The sequence below is a fragment of the Fringilla coelebs genome (genome assembly GCF_963513975.1).
Source record: "Fringilla coelebs genome assembly, chromosome: 29".
Classification (NCBI taxonomy): Eukaryota; Metazoa; Chordata; class Aves; order Passeriformes; family Fringillidae; genus Fringilla; species Fringilla coelebs.
Window position 1 is genome coordinate 4,516,870 of NC_140055.1, and position 13,473 is coordinate 4,530,342.

Genomic DNA, 13,473 nt, shown 5'->3' on the forward strand with positions numbered 1-13,473 from the left:
CCCCATTGCCTCAGCACCCTATTCCTGACAACCGCCATCCCATGACCCCAAATCCCTGGAGCCCACGTTCCCTTGGGACTCCCATCCCTGAGTGCCCCCAAACCTGGAGACGCCCACTCCCATTGCACCCCCACTCCCAGTGACTCCTTCTCTTCAGCACCCTGACTCCCAGCAACCCCATCCCTGGAACACCCCATTCCTCTGGACACCCATCCCCGGGTCCCCAAACCCCCTGAGCTCCCCTGCTCCTGGGAGCCCCATGACCCACCGTGTGCCACCCATACTCGTCCCCATCCTGTACCCAGCTTCTGGCCACCCAGCCCCCACCAAGGCCCACCAACACGTGGGGACGGATGTGGCCTCGCTTCCTTCCCCTTCATCCGAAGAGCCGCTTGCCAGGGGAGAGGTGGCCATAGCAGCCAGTGACAGCCAGTCCACATGGCTGGGGACACCGGGATGGCTGGGAAGGTGGTGCTGCTACTGTGGGGTGAGTGTTCTGGGCACCCCGGGGATAAGGAGGAGAGGGGGCACAGGGGGGCTGTGGGGTCTCCTGAGGTCCTCAATGCCAGCAGTGCCAGTCCGTGTTACCCACAGTGGACCTTGGTGGAACTGGGGATGTAGGGTGGCTCTGGGGACAGGAACAGGGGCAGGAATTTGGGGATGGGGCTGTGGGGACAGGAATGTGGGGACTGGCACCTTTGGGCTCAGGTAGCTCTGGGCATAGGGACAAGGGAACTGGGATTCAGGGACGGAAGGGGACAAGAACGGTGAGGATGTGGCCATGGGGGTGGATCATGGGGATGGCACCATGAGCTGGTGGGGGTGACCTGGGCCAGCATGGGCTGTATCCATGGTGTCCTCATGCCCGGGGTGTACACAGTGTCCCCATGTTCCTCCTCAGCCCAAGGTGGCTTCAGTGTCCCTGTTCCCAAGGTGTCTGTGCCACAGGGATGTGATGCACAGGTGGCTATGAGACAGACATGTCCCCCTGCCTTGCCAAATCTTTTGGGGACCACCCAGACACAAGAACTGTGTCCCCATGGCAACAGATTGGAGACATCATGCCCTGGGTGCCACTGTCCCCACAGTGCCAGCCCCACACAGCCCTGTCCCTTCTCCCTTCCAGCGCAGACCCTCGTCCTCGCTGGTGAGTCCTCGGGGGATGCCATCGCCCCACCCCGCTGTCCCCAGCCCTGCACTGGCCCTGGCAGGTTGGTATCCCCTGTCACCCCCAGGAGCCCAGAGCCTCCAGATCCTTGTGGAGCCCCCCTGGAGACCGGCGGTGCTGTGGGACCGGGTGGCACTGACCTGCCAGGGCTTGGGGAGCGCCACTGCCACCACTTGGTACAAGGACGGGCGGCCGTGGGGGCAGCAGGGATGGGACCAGTTCACTGTCACCGAGAGTGGCACCTACGAGTGTGACAGACCCAACACCGGGCGCAGCCTCCCCGTGACTGTCTTAGATGGTGAGGAAGGATCTTAAATGATCTGGGTAGCCTCTGAAAGGTCTGGGTGGGCTTGACTCCATGGGTGGCCTCACACCCCTGAAGTGGTGAGAGCCTGTCCCTTGCACACAGAGACATCTCAGTGCATCCCAGAGAATCCCAGATATCCCCAATGCCATGGACACCCACCTCGAACCTGTCTCGAGCCCCTCAGTGAGATGGGACCCTCCTGTCCCACAGATGATCTGGTGCTGCAGGTGCCAGCACGGGCGCTGCTGGAGGGGGACACGATGACACTGCGCTGCCGGGGCCGGCAGAACCGCACGGTCACTGAGCTGCGATTCTACCAGGACGAGAAGGATGTGGGGGGGTCCCTCAATGGGACCGAGCTGTCCCTCTCCCCTCTGCAGCTGCACCACAGCAGCCGCTACAGCTGCGAGGGCTTGGTGGGGTCCTTTATGTCACGGTCAGCAGCAGTGACAGTGACAGTGCACGGTGAGCACCCCCAAGGCTGGAATTCCAAGCTCTTGACACCCCCAAAGCCACTTCCCAGCAGACTCAGAGTCACAGTCCTCACCTCCCCTCTCCTTCCCTGAGCTCTTCCCGATACCTGTGCTGATGGGTCTCACCGAAATCACCAAGGGGTCCCCCCTGACTCTCAGCTGCCTCAGCACCCCCAGCACCCTTCGGCCCCGAGCCCCCCTCCTGCACGTGTTCTACTGGGACAGGCAGGTGGTGGGGCCCCTGCAGGGGTCCCCGCAGCTGCTGGTTCCCGCCGTCTCCCACTTGGGGTTTCCCACTGGGGGAATTACAGCTGCCAGGTGCGCTCCGAGGGCGGGGCTCTGCGGAAGAGCATTGCCCGGCTCCACGTCACGGTGCGCAGTGAGTGTGGGGATGGGCACAGGGAGCCCCCAGAACCTCCTTGGGTCCCCTGGTTGGGACCTCCATGTTCCCCAGACACCTTTCTTGTGACCCCCTGCCTCTTCCCTGTGTCCCCTTGCCCCTCTGTCGTGTGACCCCATCCATGACATCCCCCACCACAACCATCCCCCCTGTCCCTATGCCCCCACTCCGCCTCAGCCCTGTCTTTGTCCCCACAGTGCCCGTGGCCAATGCCACCATCACCCCCAGTCCCTTGTCACATCAGGTGCACACAGGTGACAACGTGACCCTGAGCTGCTCGGTGCAGGTGGGCTCAGCCCCTGTCACTTTCACCTGGCTGCACAATGGGCAGGAGGTGGCCCGGGGTCCCCTCCTGGAGCTCGGGGACATTGATGTGGGACATTCGGGCACCTACCAGTGCGTGGCCACCAACCAGCTGGGACAGGACGGGCACCGCGTGTTCCGGGCACTCAGCCCAGAGCTGACCCTCGAGGTGGCACCCTGGGTCACAAGGACACACATGGATACAGGTGGGGGTTCCATGGGGTCACTGTGTGGTTCAGCACCTCTGGGGTGATGGGTGACCCTGATGTGTCCCCCTCTTTTTCTTGCAGTGGCCGCTGGGATCAGTGGGGCCCTTTTGTTCCTGCTCATGCTTGCAGGTGTCATTGTGGCCTGGCACAGGTGGCACCGCATGGGTGGGTGACAATGGGGGGACAGGTGTCCCAGGGAGCTGTAGAGACCGCCAGAGTTGGGGAGCGATAGGACAGCACCCACAGCCCCAGAATTGTGACGTTGGCTGTGGGTCCTCTAGGGTTTGGGGAAATGCTGGAGGGTCCTGCAGGGATGCTGGGAGTTCTTTCAGTGGCCTTGGGGATGTTTAGGGGGTTGTGTGTCCCTGCAGGGCTTTGGGTTCTGGAGGCTCAGTTGGTCAGGGGCACTGGGGTGGTTCTTGAATTCTGCTGTCTTTAGGGATGCTTGCGGGTCTTGTGGGAAATTTGTCGTCCCGTGGGGGTTCAGGAATCTGGAGAGGGTTCAGGGCCCTGGGACCCCACAGTCACCCCTCAATTCTTTCCTCTGCAGCATCCAGGAAGAACCAGGAAAGGTGAGGGGGGGGCTCAAACCACACTCTCCCCTTTTACCCCAACCCCCAACACCTCCCATTCCCTCCCCCACATCCCTTTTATTCCCTCAGGGCCCCCCCGGATTCCCCGGCACCCCCAGAGGAGGGGGAGGTGCTGTACACCCATGTCGTGGTCACCAAGAAGGCTGGGGGTGAGTATGGGGGGGACACACGCAGAGGGACACAACACCCACGAGTGTCACCTCACCCAGATCCCACATCCCCTGGCTCTCGCAGCGTCCCCCCGTGCCACCACCCTCCAGGATCCCCAGGTGACCTACGCGGAACTGAGGGGTCCCCAGGGGCGACCGCGGGAACCTGGTGACATCTACGGGATTGTGCTGTGAGACTGAGAGGAACTGGGGGGCACTGGAGGTCCCCACCCATGGGCATCACTTGTGTGTGTTCTGCCACCAAGACTGACCTTCTCCCTCCCCGTGGGGACACAAAGATCCCAAAGGGCTGAGAGAAGAACAATTTCCTGCAACAGCAACGAGAGAGAATAAAACCAACAGCAACAGCAACAAGGTTCAGAGTCCAAATTTTAACACAAGGAACGATTTCCAGAAAAACCATCAATAAGGGACAAACCCTGGACATTTCCCCCAGCACGTTTCCTCCACCAGAGGAACCTGGCAGGGCCCTGGACCTTCCTTGCTCTGATGGCCAAAGTGGCCTTCAGGAGGCTCTGGAATCTCTTATCCCCTGTCCCAAACTTCTCCTCTGCTGTGTTCCCCACACCAGGATGTCACAAAGGCCCCATGGGGGTTTGAGAGCCTCCCCCTTTGCCAGGGCAGTTGGGATCAGACCATGGCACAGGGTGTGGTGTCAGAGACAGGAAAAGTTTGATGTCTGGAGACATTTTGGAGCAGCTCTGTGTGGCAGGGGTGGGTCAGGCCTTGCTTTCAGTGAGACAGGGTGGCCCCATCTGTCCATCAGTCTGTCAGCAATGGCACTCTGGAAACAGTGTGACTCCGCCAAAGCCAGCTCCTGACTGGCTGCCTGACCAGAAGTGGTACCTGGGGAGACGGTGCTTGGTGGCTGAACTGGCTTAAAAGGCAGAGCATAAGGTGATCAAGTCTCTTACCCTGTCTCCTCTTGGTGTGTCTGTCCCATCTACGCTGCAACCCAGGATTTGGCAACTCATTTAAATGAGAAATACCTGCCAAGGAAAGTGGGAACGTTGCTGGAATGGAAAGAAGACCCATCTCTAATACTTTTTTTAATTTCAAAAATAATGGGGCTTCCAGGCAAAAGTGCAGCAAAATGAATAACAGCTTTTTAAAATGAAATTTATACACCAGAACAGAACAAACAACACAAATCCAGAACTTTCCCTCCCACTCAGCGCTGCTCATTTTTGTGGCAGTTATAACCGTGGGAAGCAGGGAGCGGTGCAGGGAGCACTCCCGGCCAGCAGGGGGCGCCCCGGTCCAGCTTCATCCCCTCAGGGGCCATGGCGGCCTCGGGCGGGAGGCAGGAGGGGAAATCGCTCCTTTTGCAAACTCACGGGCACCAATCGCTCCCGGCACCACCACCGGCAGTGGGCCGAAGCTGCCAAGGCAGCAGGTTGGATCCCAGCGCCCACTGGCAGTGTAGCAGTGTCCCGGGGCCAGGCACACGCCCTGCGCCACATCCACGACCACTCTCCATAATCCCAAATGGAAGAAAGGCATCGCCTGACCCCAGGCAGGTCTTGGGACCACAGCCTCTGTTAGCTTTACATCACAATTCCTGCAAACCCTCAGCCTTTCCCTCAGGTGAGGAGGGCAGCGATGGAGCAGCTTTGAGGACACCAGGAATTCACACAGGGTCACTCCCCACAGCCCTGCCATAGCCTTGGGCAGAGCCACTGCTCAATATTTCCACACTTTTCCCTCTACTCTGGTGGCCGCAACCAGAACCCAAACATTCTTTTCATGAGGTTCCAGAAGGCTGCAGTTCTTAGTCAAGAGGGATGGTCCCAGGCAGAGTGTTGTGGGATTTGCAGTAGTTTGTGGTTCACTCAGTCCGTTACCAAGAGGAACAAATGAAAAATTGATGCATATCCAGACTGGTTCCACTCAGCTGCCCCTGCAGGGAGGGGTTTCCAGCCAGCTCTGCTCTGAAAACCATCAAAGGCCCTCGCAGAGCCACTGCTTGGGCTCCCTTTGGGTTTTGTGCTTCTTGCAGGGCTGAGTAAACCACAGGCAGGGCATTTTTCCCCCACTGAATTCTCACCTCTGCAGCAGCTCCACAGACCCAGAGCCTCTTAGAATCTGTCTGAGTGGACCCCCAGCCTGCCGGCACCTTGTGGGGGCTGTGCTGGGCCCTGGGTCACCCCAAAATATGAGGCACCCTGGGAAGGAGCTATGGACCCATGGGTCCATCCAGCCCCTGCCCATCCCTTGCACCCCCATTCCCATGGAAACCAGCCATGGGAGTCCCATTCCTTAGGTCTCACCTTGCCTGGGACCCCCAAACCAGTACTGACATTCCCAAGGACCTCCATGGCCCAGGACCCCATTCCCAAGGAACCCTCTCCTGTTCATTCCATCCCCTGAAATCCTCCTTCCCCCAGGACCTTGGTTCTCCCAGGAACTCCAATTCCCACTGCATCCCCTATTCCTCTAGCATCCCTAACACATGACCCCAAATCCCTTGAGCCCATGTTGCCCTGGGACTCTCATCCCAGAATTCCCACAGCCCTGGGGACTCCCATTCCCATGGCACCCCCATTCCCAGTGACTCCCCCTCCTCAGGGGCCCCATTCCCCAATTCCCTAGGGACTGCCCATTTCCCTGGACACCTATCCCCAGGTCCCCCAAACCCACCAAGCCCCCCACTCCTTGGATCCCCATGTCCCACCATGTCCCACCCAGCTTCGTCCCCACCCTGCCCACAGCCTGTCCCCAGCTTGTGGCCACCCTGCCCCAACCAGGTGCCAGCTACACATGAGGGCGTGACCTGACCTCGCTTCCTTCCCCTTTGGCCAAGAGACACCAGCGAGGGGACAGCCAGTCCTGGCAGCGAGTGACAGCCAGTTCACATGGCTGGGGACACCAGGATGGCTGAGAAGGTGGCACTGCTCCTGTGGGGTGAGTGCCCTGGGCACAGGTCTGACACCCTGAGGATGGGACTTGTTGAGGGAGAGACCAGTGAGGAGTCGGCACAGGGGGGCTGCAGGGTCCCCTGAAGTCCCCAAGGTTATCAGGGCATGGAGCACAGTGTCACCAGAGTATTGGGGTGGCTTTGGGGACAGGAACAGGGGACAGGAACAGGACAACTGGGATGTGGGGACAGGGACAGGAGATAGACATATGAGAAGGAACCTTGGGGCTGCAGCAGCTGTGGGAACAGGGTTCGGGAAACACGGATGCAGGGACAGGGACAAAGGGACAAGAACAATGTTGATGAGCCATGGGGACAGGTCCCAACAGAATGGGACCATGGGCACAGGGCCCTGGGGATGTGGCTGTGGGGCTGGCAGGGATGACCTGTGTCAGCACAGGGTCCCCATGCCTGAGCATGGGTTGGCTGCTGTGTCCCTGTCTTCAAGGCATCTGTGCCACACCACTGCCCCCACGAAGACCTCTTGGGGACAGCCCCCACACCCTGTGCACCGGTGCCTCTGTCCCCACGGTGCCCCCCCCCCCCCAGCCCTGTCCCTTCTCCCTTCCAGTCCAGACCCTCGGCCTCACTGGTGAGTCCTTGGGGGATGCCACAGCCCCACCCACTGTCCCCAGCCCTGCCCTGGCCATGACAGGCTGGTGTCCCCTGTCACCCGCAGGTGCCCAGACCACCCAGCTCCTCGTGGAGTCCCCCTGGATGCTGGCGGTGCTGTGGGACCAGGTGACACTGACCTGCCAGGGCTCGGGGACTGCCGGTGCCACCACCTGGTACAAGGACAGGTGGCAATGGGGGTAGCAGGGATGGGACCACATCACTGTCACCGAGAGTGGCACCTACATGCGTGACAGATCCAGCAGTCGGCATAGCCCCACCGTGAGAGTCTTAAATGGTGAGGGGGTTTGGGTTTGGGTGTCTCCAGCCTGGCAACGACAGGGACCCTGATGGCTCTGGGTGGGCACCACTCCATGGGTCACCTCCTGGTGTGACCAGAGCCTGTCCCCTGCTCTGGGGTCATCCAGAGCATCCCAGAGCGAGGGAACCTGTGCTGGAACAGGGAACCCCTGGTGCACTGGGTGTGACCCAATAGGGGGGTCCCGGTGCCATCGGGTGTGACTGGACCCCTCTGTCCCCCAGACTGGCTGGCGCTGCATGTTCCAGGGTGGGCGGTGCTGGAGGGGGACACGGTAACACTGCGCTGCTGGGGCTGGTGGAACTGCATCAGCGTCCTACCGTGAGAGGAAGGAGCCGGAGGTGTTCCCCAATGGGACTGAACTGTCCCTGTCCCCTCTGCAGCTGAACTACAGTGGCAGCTGCCGCTGCGAGGGCTGGGTGGAGTACTGGGGATGGAAGGAGTCAGCATCAGTGTCATTGACAGTGCAGGGTGGGCACCCCTACAACCCCCCGCCCAACACCCCCACAGCCCTTCCCCAGGAACTTGGGGTAACAAATCCCCCTCCCCTCTCCTTCCCAGAGCTGGTGCAGGAAGGTCACCCCGAGCCCACCGAGTGGGTCCCCCCTGAATCTTAGCTGCCTCAGCACCCCCAGCCCCCTCCCGCCCTGAGCCCCCCTCCTGCACGTATTCTACCAGGACAGGCAGGTTGTGGGGGGCCCACAGGGGTCCCCACAGCTGCAGGTGCCCATCGTGGGGGTCTCCCACTCCGGGAATTACAGGAGCACTCCCAGGGGGGGCCTGGCAGAAGAGCAGAGCCCGGCTCCGTGTCAAGGTGCGCAGTGAATGCAGGCATGGACACGGGAAGCCCCCACAGCCTCCTCAGGTCGCATGGCTGGGGATGACCGTGTACCCCAGCCACCTTTCTTGGGTCCCCTGCCTCTGCTCTGAGTCCCCACACCCTTCCATGGTGTGACCCCATCTCCAATATCTGGCACCACACCCACCCCCTGTCCCTATCCCCCCACACTGGCTGCAAGCCCCTCCTTGTGGCCTCAGCCCTGTCTGTGTCCTTGCAGTGCCCGTGGCCAATGCCACCATCACCCCTGGTCCCTTGCCACACCAGGTGCATGCAGGTTACAATGTGACCTGGGACTGCTTGCTGCAGGTGGGTTCAGCCCCTGTCACCTTCACCTGGTTGTGCAATGGGCAGGAGGTGGCCCGGGTCCCCTCCTGGAGCGTGGGGACATCGATGTTGGACATTCGGGCACCTACCAGTGCGTGGCCACCAACCAGCTGGGACAGGACGGGCAGTGCGTGTTCCAGGTACGCAGCCCAGAGCTGGCACTGACAGTGACAACTGACTCACCCTGGGTCACAGTGGTGTCACACGGGGTCACCAGGGTGTTCAGGACCCCCATGGTTCAGGGTAACACCGGTGTGTGGAGAGATGGAATGTAAGAAAATAGTGCAGCAGGTAGTCTCACACCTGAGGAGTTGCTGCAGAGCCAATTACTAGAGATTAGAAACAGGCCCAGCTCTTAACAAGCCCTACCTGTATCCAATAAGAGCAAGTGCTACAAAAGAGCAGGTTGGCTAGCTGAGTAGAGAGCTAGCTAGCTGTGAGGAGAGCTGCAATTTGTTGGCTGCACTGTGAAGAGAGCTGCAATTTGTTGGTTATGCTGTGGAGAGAGATGGATTTGTTGGCTGTGAAGAGGAAGAGTCAGATGACTGCCACAAGGACCAGGGACAGGTAGCGCATAGAGGAGCTGCGTTGCGAAGGAACTTCAAGGAGGTATGCGGCCCTGGAGATATAAAATCCCTTGTACTATAATGACACTAGAATTTGTGCTAAGACAACAAATGGTGACACCAATGTGATTCTGACGTGATTCTGATGTGATTTGGGACTAAACTATATTTCCCTGTGGATTCGGGATAACCCCGTGGAGTTGGGGGAAACAGGATTTGGCCAAAGAGCTGAGGGCCACAGAGCCAGAGCTCCCCGTGGATTGGGCTACAGAGCCAGAGCCAGATCTCCCCATGGCTTTGGCCAGAGAGCCACAGCCAGGATACTAGAGCAATGTTGTTCAAGTCATACAGTTATTGATAAAATCATGTAACTGTTGATTTGTTAGTACCCTAATATATAGCCTTTATCTTGTGAGTTGTCTTATAAAGTTGTACAGCTATTGTTATTGTCAATATTCTAGAAGTGTAAGAGTTTCTGATTATATGTAATGTAAGTTTGAGTAATGAATCAAGGTCAGTGCACAGACATTCTGAAGTTAAATAGAAATTACACAAAAGATATTTGTACTGGATTTACTGTCTTTTGCAAAGGGCCCTGCAAAGGATAGTAAACACAACATTAGTTTGTGAAAAGCCTTAGGTTGATGTTCTAGACTGTGAAAAGCAAATCTAAATGAGAATTTAGAAATGTATGTTCTTACTGTGATGTGTTGTCTGAGCATTTGTCTGCTCTTAGTCCTAAGTGAGATATGTGAATGTTATATTATCAATTTACTCAAACATATAGTTCTAAAGATGCTGCAACTTTGTAATTAAAAGAAAAGGGGGAATTGTGAAGAGATGAAATGTAAGAAAATAGTGCAGCAGGTAATCTCACAGCTGAGGAGTTGCTGCAGAGCCAATTACTAAAGATTAGAAACAGGCCCAGCTCTTAACAAGCCATATCTGTATCCAATAAGAGCAAGTGCTACAAAAGAGCTGCAGTTTGCTAGCTAGCTGTGGAGAGAGATGGCATTTGTTGGCTGTGCTGTGGAGAGAGATGGCATTTGTTGGCTGTGAAGAAGAGGAGTCAAATGACTGCTGCAAGGACCAGGGACAGAGGAGCTGCGTTGGGAAGAAACCTCAAGGAGGTATGAGGCCCTGGAGATATGAAATCCCTTGCACTATAATGATGCTAGAATTTGTGCTAAGACAACAGATGTGTCCTGCTCTGTCCCCAGCAGTGGTTGTGAATGCCAGCAGGACTCTCCTGTTCCTGCTCCTGGCTGTCATTGGGGGCTGTCACTGGTGGCACCACAGGGGTGGGTGGTAATGGGGGACCTGAAGTGAGAGGAAGCCCCCAGAGTGGGGGTAGAGATTGGCAGCACCCAGTGCCTTTGAGCTGGTGGAAATTGAGCCTGCAGTGACCTCATCTGGGGGATTTGGGGGGAATTTGGAGGGTCTTGTTTGGGCTCCAGGGCCATCACTGGGTGGGCATTGAGGGATATTGGGATGGCACAGGGAGCTCCTGGAGGGTTTGGGGAGCTCTTGGAGAGATGTGCAGGAAGGTTGGGAGATCATTTTGGGATTCTGGGGGAGTTTGGGGGTCCCCCTCTCTGCCAGACTTGGGGTTCTTGGGGCTCAGAGGATGGCAGACACCCATGGGGGTTGGGGACGCTGCGGTGGTGCACAAGTTCTGGGGGGTTCAGGGGGGATCGGAGTGTCTGGGGGGAATCAGGGGTTGAGTGGAAATTGGGGGTGCAGGGGTATTTGGGGGTCTTGTGAGTGGTTGGAGCTGCTGAGGTCCCAGTAAGGTGCAGGGGTCCTGGTGTCCCCATGGTCACCCCTTCCCCTTTCCCTCGCAGCTGCCAAGAAGCCCCAGGACTGGCGAGTGGGGGGCTCGGGCTGGGACTCCCCTTTCCCCCTCCCCAGACACCACCCAGACCCCTCCTCATCCTCACAAGACCCCCCTGGAGGAGGGGGCAGTGCTGGATCCTCATGTCATGGGCATTGATTGGACCAGGGGTAAGTATGGGGAGGGACAGGGACACGTCACCCCCAGGTGTCACACCCCACCCAGGTCCCCCACAACTGGTGCCACGCTCAGGGCCCCCATGGATGTCCCCCAGCCCTGCCCCCCTCCTGAGACACAAGTGGCCAACGTGGAGCTGTCGGGACCCTACGAGGGACCGCAGAACCCCTATGAATATGACAATGTGCTGTGACACTGAGGGGCACTGAGGGGGCATCGATTCTCTTCAGGGGTCTCTTCTTCCTCTTCACAGCACACCACAGGGCTCCCCATCCTCCTCCCAGTGCTGGGGGATCACACAACCCTTTTCCCTCTTATTGTACCCAAAATGCAGCTTTTTGATTAAACAGTGTAAGAAACAAGGCTCACTCTTTAAAATTTGTAAATGTTTAATAGATGAAAAAAGGGACAGTAAACAGCGTGCTGGGTGCTTGGCAACTGCCAGAGGCACACCCTTAACTACCACAATTCTTCTTACACATCTTTTCATTGTATTGGTTAAATACATACTCAGGAGGGTTATACACATTCAAACATTATTTCCAGTTTACATGTTCCGGGAATCCTTTGCTTGGTTTGACCCCTGATTCATTTTCATAAAGTACATGCCATACTGAAGATTAAATATTTTATTTCCTTACAAGGTGCCCCTGTTCTGTGGTTTGACTTTTTTCAATAACTGAAGGGTCAGTGGTAAATTCCTCTTTGCATTCTTTCTTTTGCTGTTTATTTACTTGCTACTTTTCAATGTGTTCTTCTCATACAGATGAGATACTCCACCAGTACATTAAATCAACATTAGGTATTTCACATAATTATCTGAGTTATTCTCACCATTGTCACTTGGTTACACTAATAAAGGCCCTAGCTACTTCTGCAACAGTTAATATTATAACACAACACATTGTCTCTATCTTGATATTTAGAGTGAGCCTAAACTATAATATATTTATCACACTAAAATTTATATTCTACACGGGGATTAGGGTAACAAGGCTGACAAATTATAGTGTATCAAAAGCAGTTAAAAAGAGATTACAAACTGTATTATACCAAAATAATTGGGAAAAACCAATGTAATAGTGAATGCCAATGACTGCATAGTTTTTCATAACAGGGGGAAGATGTATAGAAGGGTTTATTTGACTTCTCCTTACCCTGCTCTGATTTTGTCAGCAATAAATTTAATTCATATCTCTAAATCTGAGGCAGTTTTACCTGTGACAGGATTTGATGAGTGATCTCTCCTGGTCCTTGTCTCAACCCAGGAACCTTTGGTTCAATTGTCTCTCCCCACCCAGGTGCAGAGGGCAGTGAGAGAGTGGCTGTGGTGGGTGTGGGGCATCCGGCCCCTGTCCATCCACGGCAAGGCAGGGAGGAGGAGGAAGGTCCAGGTCAGGTTGTTGAGCAGATTGTTGTGGGATTTGCAGTAGTGCTGGGGCTCTCTCAGACCCATGGGGAAAGGGACAAAATTATCAATTCCTTCATTTCCCCCCTGGTTCCCTCACCGCTGCCCTTGCATGGGGGGGTTTCCATCTAGCCCTGCTCTGAAAACCATCAAAGGCCCTCGCAGAGCCACTGCTTGGGCTCCCTTTAGGTTTTCTGCTTCTTGCAGAGCTGAGCAAACCACAGGCAGGGCCTTTGTTCCCCACAGAATTCTCACCTCTGCAGCAGCTCTAAAGCTGCCAGAATCAAAGGCAAGGGGGCAGGGGGAACCCTGAGGTGCTGGCTGCCACCTGGGGCTGGCCAGAGCAGGGCTGGGCAATGGCCATCCCTGTGCAGTGGGACTGGGCCATGGCTGGGCCCCACCCTTGCACTGTCAGGGGTCCCCAGGATGAACCACTCCTGGGAGAGGCACCTGGCCAGGAATGTGCAGGGACATTTCTGGAACTGCCACACCCTGGTACAGGACCCCCCATGCCAGGATGTGTCACCCCTTAGGACAGAACCACCAGGACAGGCCCCTCCTGGATGTGCACACTCCCCCCCGCGGGACAGAACCCCCCCCTTTCCCATCTGTCTCTCAGCACAAACAGCCTTGTGCTTCTTGTCTAGGAAGAGGAAAGTGAAAGTGTTGAGGTGGAACAGCCCAACACCTCGATCCCCCACAGCCTCCCCACCCTTCCCTGCACCCCCTGCTCCCCATTTTCCCCCTCCCTTGGGTACCCCCCCCAACCAATTCCTTGCTCAGGTGCTCCCTGGGATTGCTGAGTCAGGACCAGGGGGTGAGGGGACATGGCACAAAAGTGAGGAAAATAAT